Raw genomic sequence first — 12,923 nt, forward strand, 5'->3', positions numbered from 1 at the left:
ATTATGTATATAGAATTTTATTCCAATCAAAAATGGATCCCGCCCGAAAAAAATGGAATACAAACGGGATTCGAATTGAGTTGGCACGGTAAACATGCACTCTGCAAAATTTGAACGAAGCGGGGAAAGTCACAGTAACTGCCTGAAACCAAAATCTGCGAGATGGAAATTACTACTGCCTATCCTTGCCATGCAAAGCCTACTCGATTTCTATAGGTTTTGATAGGGGTAGGTTTGTAATTTCACTCGAACGTGACATAACCGCCTCTCACCCGGATTCATAAACGGTGGGCGCCAAAACACAGTGTGTCCTCGGCCGAAATCGACTCCCTCCCCGAGTCATACACGGTGGGCACAAAAAACAAACCCTCGCCGGCAAATATTCGGTGTATGCGAGATTATCGTCCTATCCCCAACCGACTACTATTGTTGTGATGTAGGAAATTTGAAACGGGGGCTAAGTTTGTAAATTTCCTCGCATTTGAGACAAGCTTGCCCTGAAGACATGCATGGTTCCCCCCTTCCTCTCCACCTCCATTTCACCATTCGTACTCCGTGGGCGCCAAAACACCCTCTCCACCCCAGCCTCCTCCGTCCGCCACCCCATCCACCGCCGTCCTCCTCCACCATGCCGGAGCTGATACCCCGACGTCGCCGTCCATTACAAGAGATTGACCTCTCTCATCCATGGCTTCGGACTAGGATCCTTGCATCCCGTCCTCTCCCTTCATCCCCGCCGTCGTCCACCTTGCCGGCGCCGCTCCTACGACCGTCTCGTCCACCGCGCCCCACCACCACCGTCTACCCTCCTAGATCTGCTTACACGCCGCAGACAGCCATCGCTACCGCAGCACCGTCAAATTCTCAGCAGATGCATACACGGCGCCACAGAAGAGGCGGTACTCTTTCATATCTGCTCAACTTATTTATCGTAGCAAGAAAATAGATCGCCACTGCTTTACTCTGATTTCTTGTCCATCACTTACTTGCTAGTTGAGAGCAAACATTGGTTGCGAAGTTGCCTTTATCCGGTTTGCACCTTCAGATCCGCCATGGCACGCTCAACACTATACTCCCAATGCTTATGGTTTTCCCCTTTTATATTCCGCACTAGTTAAATCACAGTAGACTAAATTTCAAAATTGGGTCCATCGATTTTTCAGAGCTTGCCGGAGTTCGCCGGTGCGAATGAAGGGGCTCGGGTGGGGACTTTGGTTGTTGGGGGGTGGTGGTGGGGCCTCGCCGAATGAAGAAAACTCGACGCGGATGGGGGCGGGGGTGGGGGTGGGGGTGGCGGAGGAACACAGGCGGTGGGGGCCGATGGTCCAGCCGGCGGCCCGTGTGGTGTTTTGTATGGGAAGAATCAGAGACGATGAAGAAGAAGGGTTAGGAGACGTAGGATCTTCATCCAACCGCCTGAAATGGTCGATTGACCCAAATGCAGACATGCCTTTATATTCAGTACCATCATCGTACCTGCTTAGCACTGCTCCTGAATCCATCAAGCTAAACAACGTGCCACTCATAATTCCAAACTTATTGCTCATGTACGAATCTGATACGATGCTGCTATTACTAAAACAGATAACATTTAATTGGTCAGCTAATGTTCCTACTTTACTTTTGAAAAAGCATGTGCACCACATATAGAGAGACAACAGGGAGTTGCTTTCTTAATGCGCTCTGGTTCATCATGTGTGGGCACTGCGCAACGAACATTATATTATCCAAAATCTGCCTGCTCTTCTTTACCATGTTCCTCTTCCGTTCTTCTTTAATAAGTACTCTCTCCGTTCCTAAATACAAGTCCTTGTATAGATTCCACCATGGATGTAGCGACCCGACCTCAGACCGTTAAGTCTGTGTGCTTAAGTGTCATCCCTGGATCGGTATGCTGACACACACAGTACTCGAGGATTTATAACACAGGTAAATCACATGTATAAATAACGTAAATACCATTACCTCAATCCAAATAGCGGAAGTAACAACAAGGTTGTGGATTCCCATCAACACCAACGGCAAAGTTGAGTGTAGAAACCGTAACCCTAACGTATCACTTACTCGTCGTAAGATTCCTGCAACATGAGACGTTGCAGCCAAAAAGGGTCAGTACAGTGAATGTACTCGCAAATTCACACCATAGGATAATGATGAATTATAACTATCACTATATGCATATTTGGCTGGTGGAAAAGCTCTATGGTTAACATGTTTTTGCGAAAAGCCAATTTTTCCGTACAACAAAGGAACAAATTTTATTTAACTATCAGGTGGTTGTTAAACATTGAGAAGGTACCTCCAACTCAATCCCAATTAAGAACGTGATTAAACCCAATCAAATTTAAATTAAACTAACATGATGATGAGATTCACATGATAATCCAAGAACTAGATACTCAAGATGTCCATAACCGGGGACACGGCTAATCATGATTAGTTTGTACACTCTGCAGATGTTTGCGCATTTTCCCCACAAGACTCGATCGCCTCCGCTTGATTTCTCGCACTACATGGTGTTTGAGAAACGGATGACCGAGACACAGTCTTTCAGAAACAATAACTCTTTACTCCGGGTGGACAGTTACACCTACTTTCCCGTACATCTGCTAGCCCACCTCTTCAAGAGGTCATGTAACCTACTCAACTATGCTAGAGCCCATAATAGCTTCTGGCTGCACACGGAAGTTTCTAGCATGAATAACCTCATGATCCCTTTGAGCCTGGGTGGCGGTCCATAGGATGATCACACGGGTACTCCGGGATATCCAAAAATACAGGCAACACTGGGTTCTCCAGGTGCCTCAATCCACCCAGTTATTTATTTAAGTAGCCACCTTAAGTTGAACCATTAATTAACAATCTCACATCTGTCATGGAAATTCAGTCAAACCCAATCCACGTCTACGAGCATAGCATAGCAATATAAGCAAACGTAGAAGTAACTCCCAAGGTTTGAATGCAGGTCAATAGGTTCCTACCTCATCAACTACTTCCCAATACCCACATGTTATTCAGATCCTACCCATCCAATGTTGGAGGGTTGAAACTAATGCATAAAAACTGGGTAATGAAAAGTATGATTAAAGTGTGAACTTGCCTGTACTGTTGATGAATATGTTTCACACTCATAACTCTTGATAGTTCTACTCGTCACACTCCGATCAATCTATCATAAGCAAGCAATAGTAACCACACATAAGCAATCACTCAAAAGATCAGAAAGATCGAAGAAGACGATTCGGAAAACATTTAAACCAAGCAAACAGCTCTTGCAAAATAAAACAATTTCTAACAGTACCAAAATTATGTGAATTTGGCCTTATCAGAATTTTTAGGTCAAGAGCTTCGATTTGCAAAAAGAATCAACTCAAACGGAGCTACGAAACTCAAGTTACGATCAAACAAAGTTTAAATACAAATCTGTTTGAATTAAAACATTTAAACTTTCAAAAACAGCTTTAAGTTGTTTTACTGGATAGAGGGGATCATAACAAAGAAGTGGGCGTTGGTTTCGTTGGATTTGGACAACCGAGCGAAAAGTTGTGAACGTTTGAAAACCAGGGGCTATTCTGCAAGAAAAACAAATTGCAACTAGGTCCCTGGACAGAAAATAAAAAAGAAAAACCTACTGAGCGAACGCTAGCTTTCTAACTCTAACCAACGAACATCCATTAAATAAAACAAAACGTTTCAGAGAGAAAAAACCTCGATCTTGACCGTTGGATCCAGATCGGACGGACGAGGGCAGGTGGCGGTTACCGCGGTGGCTGACGACGTCGGCGGCGAGGAAAACGGGAGCGGCGGCGGCTTGGCTCGAACAGGACAGCGGCTCCAGGGCTCAGCGGCGCCGGCGAAGTAGATGGGGAGGAGCGGCTCGGTGAGGCGAGTCCGAAGGGGGTGGTGGCGTCGGGCGTAGGCGGCGGTAGAGCGAGGCGCAACGGCGGCGGATCTCGACGGAGCTCGCAACTCCGGCGGCGGAGTGCGGCGGCTAGGGAGGAGGAGAGAAAAGGGGGTCGTGGTCCCGAGGCCCGGCTTATAAAGGGGAGGGCCGGAGAGGCTTGCAGGAGGGGTAAGGCGAGGCGGGGAGGAGTCCGCGGCGGCTACGGCGGCGTCGGTGGCGTGCTGGAGCAGGGCTCCCGACGGGAGGTTGGGGGCGACGGCGTGGATGGGTTGGCTGGGCCTGGCCTGGCTCGACTGGGCCGGCCTAGTTCGGCTGCGGTCGACTTTTAAAAAAAATTCCAGACAAACCAAAATAATAAATACAAAATAAATAAAATATTATATAGGCATATAATATATCAAAATTTTCAGAAAAACATTTTCTACAACACGAACATTTTTCCAACTTCAAATAAAATCTACACAAATTTAAATAAAGCAAAGAGTGTTACTGCTCTAATAAAATCCAATAAAAATCATTTTAAAAATATCAAAATGAATTCAAATTTATTTCTCTCCAATTTTCTATTGTAGGGAATCATGTTACCCTATTTTCCATGTATTTTATTTTTGGAGAACAATAATTTGAATAAAACCCAAATAACACCAAATTAAAAATAATTTCCAAAAGGACTTTGAATTTGATCCTTTGAAACTCCCAACTCATATTTCATATAATTTTAAGAAGTGATTTTATCTTCTCTCGTGAAAATCATTGAGTTGCATAAAGCTTGTGAGTAGGAAAATATTTCCAAATGAAATTCAAATATTTTCAACACCCCTTTTCATTTAAATAAATGGAAGAAGTCATGTCATCTTCTCTCCAGGGTTTTGTGATGAAAAATATTTGAATTCACGGAGATCATAAATGCAAAAATGAAAGTTTGGGAAAGTCCTTTTATTCCCTCTCATTTAACTTTCAAAAAGTTTCGAATTCACTCACTTTCAGTCAATCAATCACACAACAATCACACAACAATCAAATCTATCTATTTATTATAATATTCCAAAATTTAGAATTTTGGGATGTTACAAACCTACCACCCTTAAAATGAATCTCGTCCTCGAGATTCGGAGAGGCTAGAAATAAAATAGGATAGGTTTGGGGTCTTCTCAAAATCCTTCTATCGTCACAGAAGGACTCGGGTGCTACCACCCTTAGAAACATCGTTATGGTTCCATCAAGACTCAAATGCTCCATCCATATTGTTGACTGTGTCGATCTTCTAAGATTCTCGGGAAGATTCCTTCTCTGGGCTCTTCCGGTAGTGGCATAACCTTTACCGCAATACTTCTGTCTTTTCATCTTGATAAGGTTCTTCCATGACTGGGTCTTCTTAGCTGACGGGTCTGGCGCCAAAACTAAACAAATATCGATATCTCATGGCGGTCATCAATTTATGGTTTCTCCTACAGGAAATGGGTCTGGGTTGAACCTCACTGTATGACCTACGATTGGCAACAACTTCCTTGTACAAGGGAAAAAGAATTGTCATACCATTCTAGGGTTTAAACAAGGTTTTCATCGTCGTCGCTCTACTATACGTGAGTCACTCAGATTTACCATCCCATATAGCAAGGCGGATAATAAGAGTAAGTCGGTATGGTGATCAATCCATCCCGCACCCAAATCATTACCTTGTATACGGTTTAGCGAATCTCGCATTCTAACACTCGGTCATCCTCACAAGCATTGCAGAATTTCTCTTGTCGACGAACCAAGTTCGGATATATCCATTGATTCTGCAAGCCAAGCAAACATCTATCGGTTCTTCACAACTGTCAGGTTTTGCGTAAAACTCCTATAAAATCATCTGTCGACAAGGTTGTACCATTTTCCAGGGTTTTTCCTTCGGCAAGAGTGTGCTTGCTCCTTGGCAAGTCCTGGGGCCTGTGGGTTATCGCCCATCTCATCACTTGTAAAACTTGAATTCATCCTTGGGGCAACTGATCTTTAATCCAACATCCAACTTCCAGCTTCCTAGCATAATTAAAATCCAACCAATTGTATTGTCTCTCTTCCTTCTATTGGTTCCCAACTAAGACATGATTACTCTGAATCATCCTGGAGTGAAAATTGCTCCTTATTACCAACATTCTACCTCCTTGTACCCAATAGTACTTCATCCCTTCATACTCTTGGGGTATCCCACATATCAAGACAAAACACGTACTTATTTTATCCGAAATCCACTTCGGGGAATAACATCATCTTTTCCAGGGATCCAGTGTCCTTACAGGGGAATGTCAGCCATCCCTGCATGGCACTTCTTCAACGGGCAAACGTGAAACACATCATGATCTCCTGACAGTCCTTCGGGTAACTCCAACTTGTAGGCCACTTCTCTCATACGCTCCAAAACTCGGTATGGTGCTACAAATCTCGGGGCTAACTTTTCCTTAACTCCAAATCGTTTAACTCCTCGCAGAGGTGGCACACGAAGATATGCTCTGTCTCCGATTTCATAGACTACCTCCTTGCATTTTGAGTCTGCATAACTCTTCTGCCTGGACTGAGCTACCTTCAGTCTATCTCGAATCAACTTAACCCTCTCTTCTGACTCTTTGATCAAATCTGGTCCAAACAATTGACGGTCTCCAACTTCATCCCACATCAATGGTGTCTGGCTCCTTCTCCCATACAAAGCTCCAAAAGGGGCCATCTTCAAACTGGCTTGGTAACTGTTGTTGTATGAGAACTCCGCGTAAGGTAGATTATCATCCTACTAGATCCATAATCTAGCGCACACGCTCCCAACATGTCCTCCAGAATCTGATTGACTCTCTCGGTCTATCCATCTGTCTGCGGATGAAAGGCTGTACTGAACTCTAGCCTAGTACCCAAAGTCTAGTGCAGCTGATTCCAAAACGTTGAGGTAAACTGTGTTCCTCTATCTGATACGATGGTCCTGGGAACTCCATGCAGACATACGATCCTGGTCATATATATCTTGGCCAACTTCGCACTTGTATAGGTGGTTTTCACTGGGATAAAGTGAGCCACTCTGGTCAAACGATCCACTACTACCCAGATAGAATCATACCCTGACCGGGTCCTAGGTAATCCGGTGATGGAATCCATGCCAAGCTTGTCCCACATCCATTCGGGTATCGGCATAGGCTGCAGTAATTCTGCTGGCTTCTAGTGTTCTGCCTTCACTCTCTGACATACATCACATACTACTACGTACTCGGCAATATCCCTCTTCATACCTGTCCACCAGAAACGCTCCTTCAAATCCAAATACATCTTGGTGTTTCCGGGGTGAATCTAGTATGGCGAATCGTGGGCCTCCTGAAGTATTAACTTCTTGATCTCTACATTATTGGGTATATGTACACTGACCTCAAACCATAAGGTGTCGTGCTCATCCTCACGAAAACCCTTGGCCTTTCCTTTGCTCATTCTCTCTTTTATCTCGGCAATCTCTTTGTCATCCTTCTGGGCTTCATGGATCTTTCCCAACAATGTAGACTGAACTTCCTTTGCTGCAACAAAACCTTTGGGAACAATCTTCAACCAAAGTTCCCTGAGATCCTCGGCTAACTCCTTTGGTAATCCTACGATTATGAGGGTATTCATCCTTGTTTTATTTATGGTTGTGTCCTATTTCTCCACAAATCTTGTATGCACAAGGTTTCTTCATATCCTTTCCATAAGGCTTCAATTTCAGGGACACAAACCGAGACTTTGGCAAAGTCAACTTAAATTCTTCCCAAGTGGTTACTCCTTGCCATCCATTTATGGTTTGGTACATCCTGTACCAGGTAGTGGCACCTCTTTAAAAGCACTCAAGAGCATGATGGGTCATATCATTTCTGGCTATAGGGTTATTCTCCATGTGATCCTCCATGTTCTGAATCCATCGGTCCGTCTCCAATTCACTTATCGGTCCAGCAAATATAAGCTCATCTCCATTCATCCTCTAATGGGTCCATGGGTTTGGGGTGAGATAAGAGAGAGAGAGAGAGAGAGAGAGAGAGAGAGAGAGAGGGATGCACACAATACAAACAAAAGTTTTGAAAAGACAGATTTTTATTGTGGCTGTCAGAAAAACATCAAACAAATGACAGCTCACAAACGTCGCATCTAACGTAGGTATATAACAGGGGTTTGGTCTTCTAAAGATCAATAAATCTTCAAATCGCCAAACTCTTCAAGTCTTGTTCATGTCTCCGATGGCTTCTTCCCATCGTGCTTGTCCTTCTCAAGTTCTTTTGCTAGATCATCTCCGTTGACGCGAAGTCTCTCGTGGCGTCCTTTAATAATTGCGTTCCAAACTTCTAGGTTTTAACATCCTTGGCATGAACCATAGTCCTACTGTCCTTCACTTCCTGACGAATCTCTGGTATCTCGAGGTTTTGCTCCTCCAGCTTGGCTACTTTCAGTTTCTGGTCCCGAGTTCTTCACGAAATGCTTCTTAGTCAAAATACGGCTTCCTGCAGGTCCATCTTAAAACTCCTGATGTAATTCTCCAGATCCCGGTGATACACCAGCTAAGGTTAAACTTCATCTTTTGCTGATAGGTGCTCCATCAGCATTCTCCCATCCAATCCTTCCAAAAAATGCATGCTTAACTCAGCACGGTGCCAATAGCATAAGCGGGCGATAATACCATGGATAGCCGTGTTTCTGCCCTTGTCATTGCCATGAGCTATCATTCCATAATTGATATCTCCTGCCTTAGGGTTTTCTTGACAAAAACTTTGAGTTCTAATGATCCATGTTCCGGTCTTTCTCCGATACATCTTGATCTTGGGTATTGACAGCTTCCATAGACTGCCAAGTTCCATAAGGGTAGCCTTCCTAGGTCATACAAATCTGGGAATTCTTCAGAGCCTTCAAATCCTCCTAGTCTTCAGAGTCTTCAACCGTTGTAGTTTTCAAATTACACGGTAAAATCTTCTTCATTCCAAAATGGTCTTAATTGTCCGATATCTTGTACTTCTTGGAGTGGTCTCATCAGTCGAATCTTCGAGTGGCCAAAAGGGAAAAGGGGTATGGTCTCACTTAAAGGGAATGTTTGAATAAGCTCAGGAGAGAAGAGAGGTAAAATATCTTTTTGAAAAAGAAAGTTTTAGAGAAATCCTTCCTATGGGCTTGCCAGTTACTAGGGTCACGTCCTACAGTCAACATGTGCTCTGATACCATCTTGTAGCGACCCGACCTCAGACGGTCAAGTCTCTGTGCTTAAGTGTCATCCCTGGATCGGTATGCTGACACACATAGTACTCAAGGATTTATAACAGAGGTAAATCACATGTATAAATAACGTAAATACCATTACCTCAATCCAAATAGCGGAAGTAACAACAAGGTTGTGGATTCCCATCAACACCAACGGCAAAGTTGAGTGTAGAAATTGTAACCCTAACGTATCACTTACTCGTCGTAAGATTCCTGCAACATGAGACGTTGCAGCCACAAAGGGTCAGCACATTGAATGTACTAGCTAATTCACACCATAGGATAATGATGAATTATAACTATCACTATATGCATATTTGGCTGGTGAAAAAGCTCTATGGTTAACATGTTTTTGCGAAAAGCCAATTTTCCCTACAACAAAGGAATTAATTTTATTTAACTATCATGGTGGTTGTTAAACATTGAGAAGGTACCTCCAACTCAATACCAATTAAGAACGTGATTAAACCCAATCAAATTTAAATTAAAGTAACATGATGATGAGATTCACATGATAATCCAAGAACTAGATACTCAAGATGTCCATAACTGGGGACACGGCTAATCATGATTAGTTTGTACACTTTGCAGAGGTTTGCGCACTTTTCCCCACAAGACTCGATCGCCTCCGCTTGATTTCTCACACTACATGGTGTTTGAGAAACGGATGACCGAGACACAGTCTTTCAGAAACAATAACTCTTTACTCCGGGTGGACAGTTACACCTACTTTCCCCTACATCTGCTAGCCCACCTCTTCAAGAGGTCATGTAACCTACTCAACTATGCTAGAGCCCATAATAGCTTGTGGCTGCACACGGAAGTTTCTAGCATGAATAATCTCATGATCCCTTTGAGCCTGGGTGGCGGTCGATAGGATGATCACACGGGTACTCCGGGATATCCAGGTGCCTCAATCCACCCAGTTGTTTATTTAAGTAGCCACCTTAACTTTAACCATTAATTAACAATCTCACATCTTTCATGTAAATTCACTCAAACCCAATCCACATCTACGAGCATAGCATAGCAATATAAGCAAATGTAGAAGTAACTCCCAAGGTTTGAATGCAGGTCAATAGGTTCCTACCTCGTCAACAACTTCCCAATACCCACATGTTATTCAGATCCTAACCATGCAATGTTTGAGGGTTGAAACTAATGCATAAAAACTGGGTAATGAAAAGTATGATCAAAGTGTGAACTTGCCTGTACTGTTGATGAAGATGATTCACACTCATAACTCTTGATAGTTCTACTCGTCACACTCCGGTCAATCTATCGTAAGCAAGCAATAGTAACCACACATAAGCAATCAGTCAAAAGATTAGAAAGATCGAAGAAGACGATTCGGAAAACATTTAAACCAAGCAAACAGCTTTGCAACATAAAACAATTTCTAACAGTACCAAAATTATGTGAATTTGGCCTTATCAGAATGTTTAGGTCAAGAGCTTCGATTTGCAAAAAGAATCAACTCAAACGGAGCTACGAAACTCAAGTTACGATCAAACGAAGTTTAAATACAAATTTGTTTGAATTCAAATTTTTAAACTTTCAAAAACAGGTTTAAGTTGTTTTAGTGGATAGAGGGGATCATAACGAAGAAGTGGGCGTTGGTTTCGTTGGATTTGGACAAACGAGCGAAAAGTTGTGAACGTTTGAGAACCAGGGGCTATTCTGTAAGAAAAACAAATTGCAACTAGGTCCCTAGATAGAAAATAAAAAGAAAAACCTACTGAGCGAACGCTCGGTTTCTAACTCTAACCAGCAAACGTCCATTAAATAAAACACCTCGATCTGGACCGTTGGATCCAGATCAGACGGACGAGGGCAGGTGGCGGTTACCGCGATGGCTGACGACGTCGGCGGCGAGGAAAACGGCAACGACGACGGCTCGGCTCGAACGGGACGGCGGCTCCAGGGCTCGGCGGCGCCGGCGAAGTAGATGGGGAGGAGCGGCTCGGCGAGGCGAGTCCGAAGGGGGTGGTGGCGTCGGGCGTAGGCGGCGGTGGAGCGAGGCGCAACGGCTGCGGATCTCGGCGGAGCTCGCAACTCCGGCAGCGGAGTGCGGCGGCTAGGGAGGGGGAGAGAAAAGGGGTCGGGGTCCCGGGGCCCGGCTTATAAAGGGGAGGGCCGGAGAGGCTTGCGGGAGGGGCAAGGCGAGGCGGGGAGGAGTCCGCGGCGGCTACGGCGGCGTCGGTGGCGTGCGGGAGCAGGGCCCTCGTCGGGAGGTTGGGGGCGACGGCGCGGATGGGCTGGCTGGGCCTGGCCTGGCTCGGCTGGCCGGCCCAGTTCGGCTGCGGTCGACTTAAAAAAACATTTTTCCAGACAAACCAAAATAATAAAAACAAAATAAATAAAAATATTATATATGCATATAATATATCAAAATTTTCAGAAAAACATTTTCTACAACGCGAACATTTTTCCAACATCAAATAAAATCTACACAAATTTAAATAAAGCAAAGAGTGTTACTGCTCTAATAAAATCCAATGAAAATCATTTTAAAAATACCAAAATGAATTCAAATTTATTTCTCTCCAATTTTCTATTGTAGGGAATCATGTTACCCTATTTTCCATGTATTTTATTTTTGGAGAAAAATAATTTGAATAAAACCCAAATAACTCCAAATGAAAAATAATTTCCATAAGGACTTTGAATTTGATCCTTTGAAACTCCCTACTCATATTTCATACAATTTGAAGAAGTCATTTTATCTTCTCTCGTGAAAATCATTGAGTTGCATAAAGTTTGTGAGTTGGAAAATATTTCCAAATGAAATTCAAATATTTTCAACACCCCTTTTCATTTAAATAAATGGAAGAAGTCATGTCATCTTCTCTCCAGGGTTTTGTGATGAAAAATATTTGAATTCACGGAAATCATAAATGCAAAAATGAAAGTTTGGGAAAGTCCTTTTATTCCCTCTCATTTAACTTTCAAAAAGTTTCGAATTCACTCACTTTCAGTCAATCTATCACACAACAATCAAACAACAATCAAATCTATCGATTTATTATAACATTCCAAAATTTAGAATTTTGAGATGTTACAATGGACTACATATGGAGCAAAATGAGTGAATCTACACTCTAAAATGTATCTGGATACATCTGTATGTGATCCATAGTGGAAATCTCTACCAAGACTCATATTTTGGAACAGAGGGAGTATGATACTAGTACAGTATGTTCCTTGTAGTGAATATGAGCAGGGACATTTGCAGTGTAGAGGTCTATACGGTCGGTTGGTATGGACACTTTGAACTCGTCGGGCCTCTTTGATTCGTAGGATTTTGTAAACATGGGAATAGGATTTGTAGTGGCCTGCCCACTTGAATCCTATTAGAATAGCAAGGAAATGCGGGGAGCTGTGTCACCTTTGAGAGTTACACTAATATTAACAGTACGACACCTTCAGTTGAAGAGAGCTGGTATCTGAAGGCTTTCTAGCCGTACCGGCAATACTAGCACATATATTCCAGCAAGTTCCACTTTGCTGATTTTACTCTGATGCTTACGGTTTTTCCGTTATATCTACACTATGATCTGTGTAGCTGCTTTGTGTCGCACTAGCAGCAGTCCACTCTTGAAGCTAAACACCGCAATGACTTACAAAATTGGCACCAAGGCATTGAGTGCCATTCTGGATGCAATGAAACTCATACGCTCACCACCTGTTGATTCTTGTTTAGAATATGATCCTAATGACTATTCTAACCTCGAGGAGTCAAAGGCAGATGGCCTGTCCTGTTCACCCATCAAGGTGCCTGTTCTAATTTGGC

This window comes from Triticum aestivum, chromosome 4D, assembly GCF_018294505.1.
Source record: "Triticum aestivum cultivar Chinese Spring chromosome 4D, IWGSC CS RefSeq v2.1, whole genome shotgun sequence".
NCBI lineage: Eukaryota > Viridiplantae > Streptophyta > Magnoliopsida > Poales > Poaceae > Triticum > Triticum aestivum.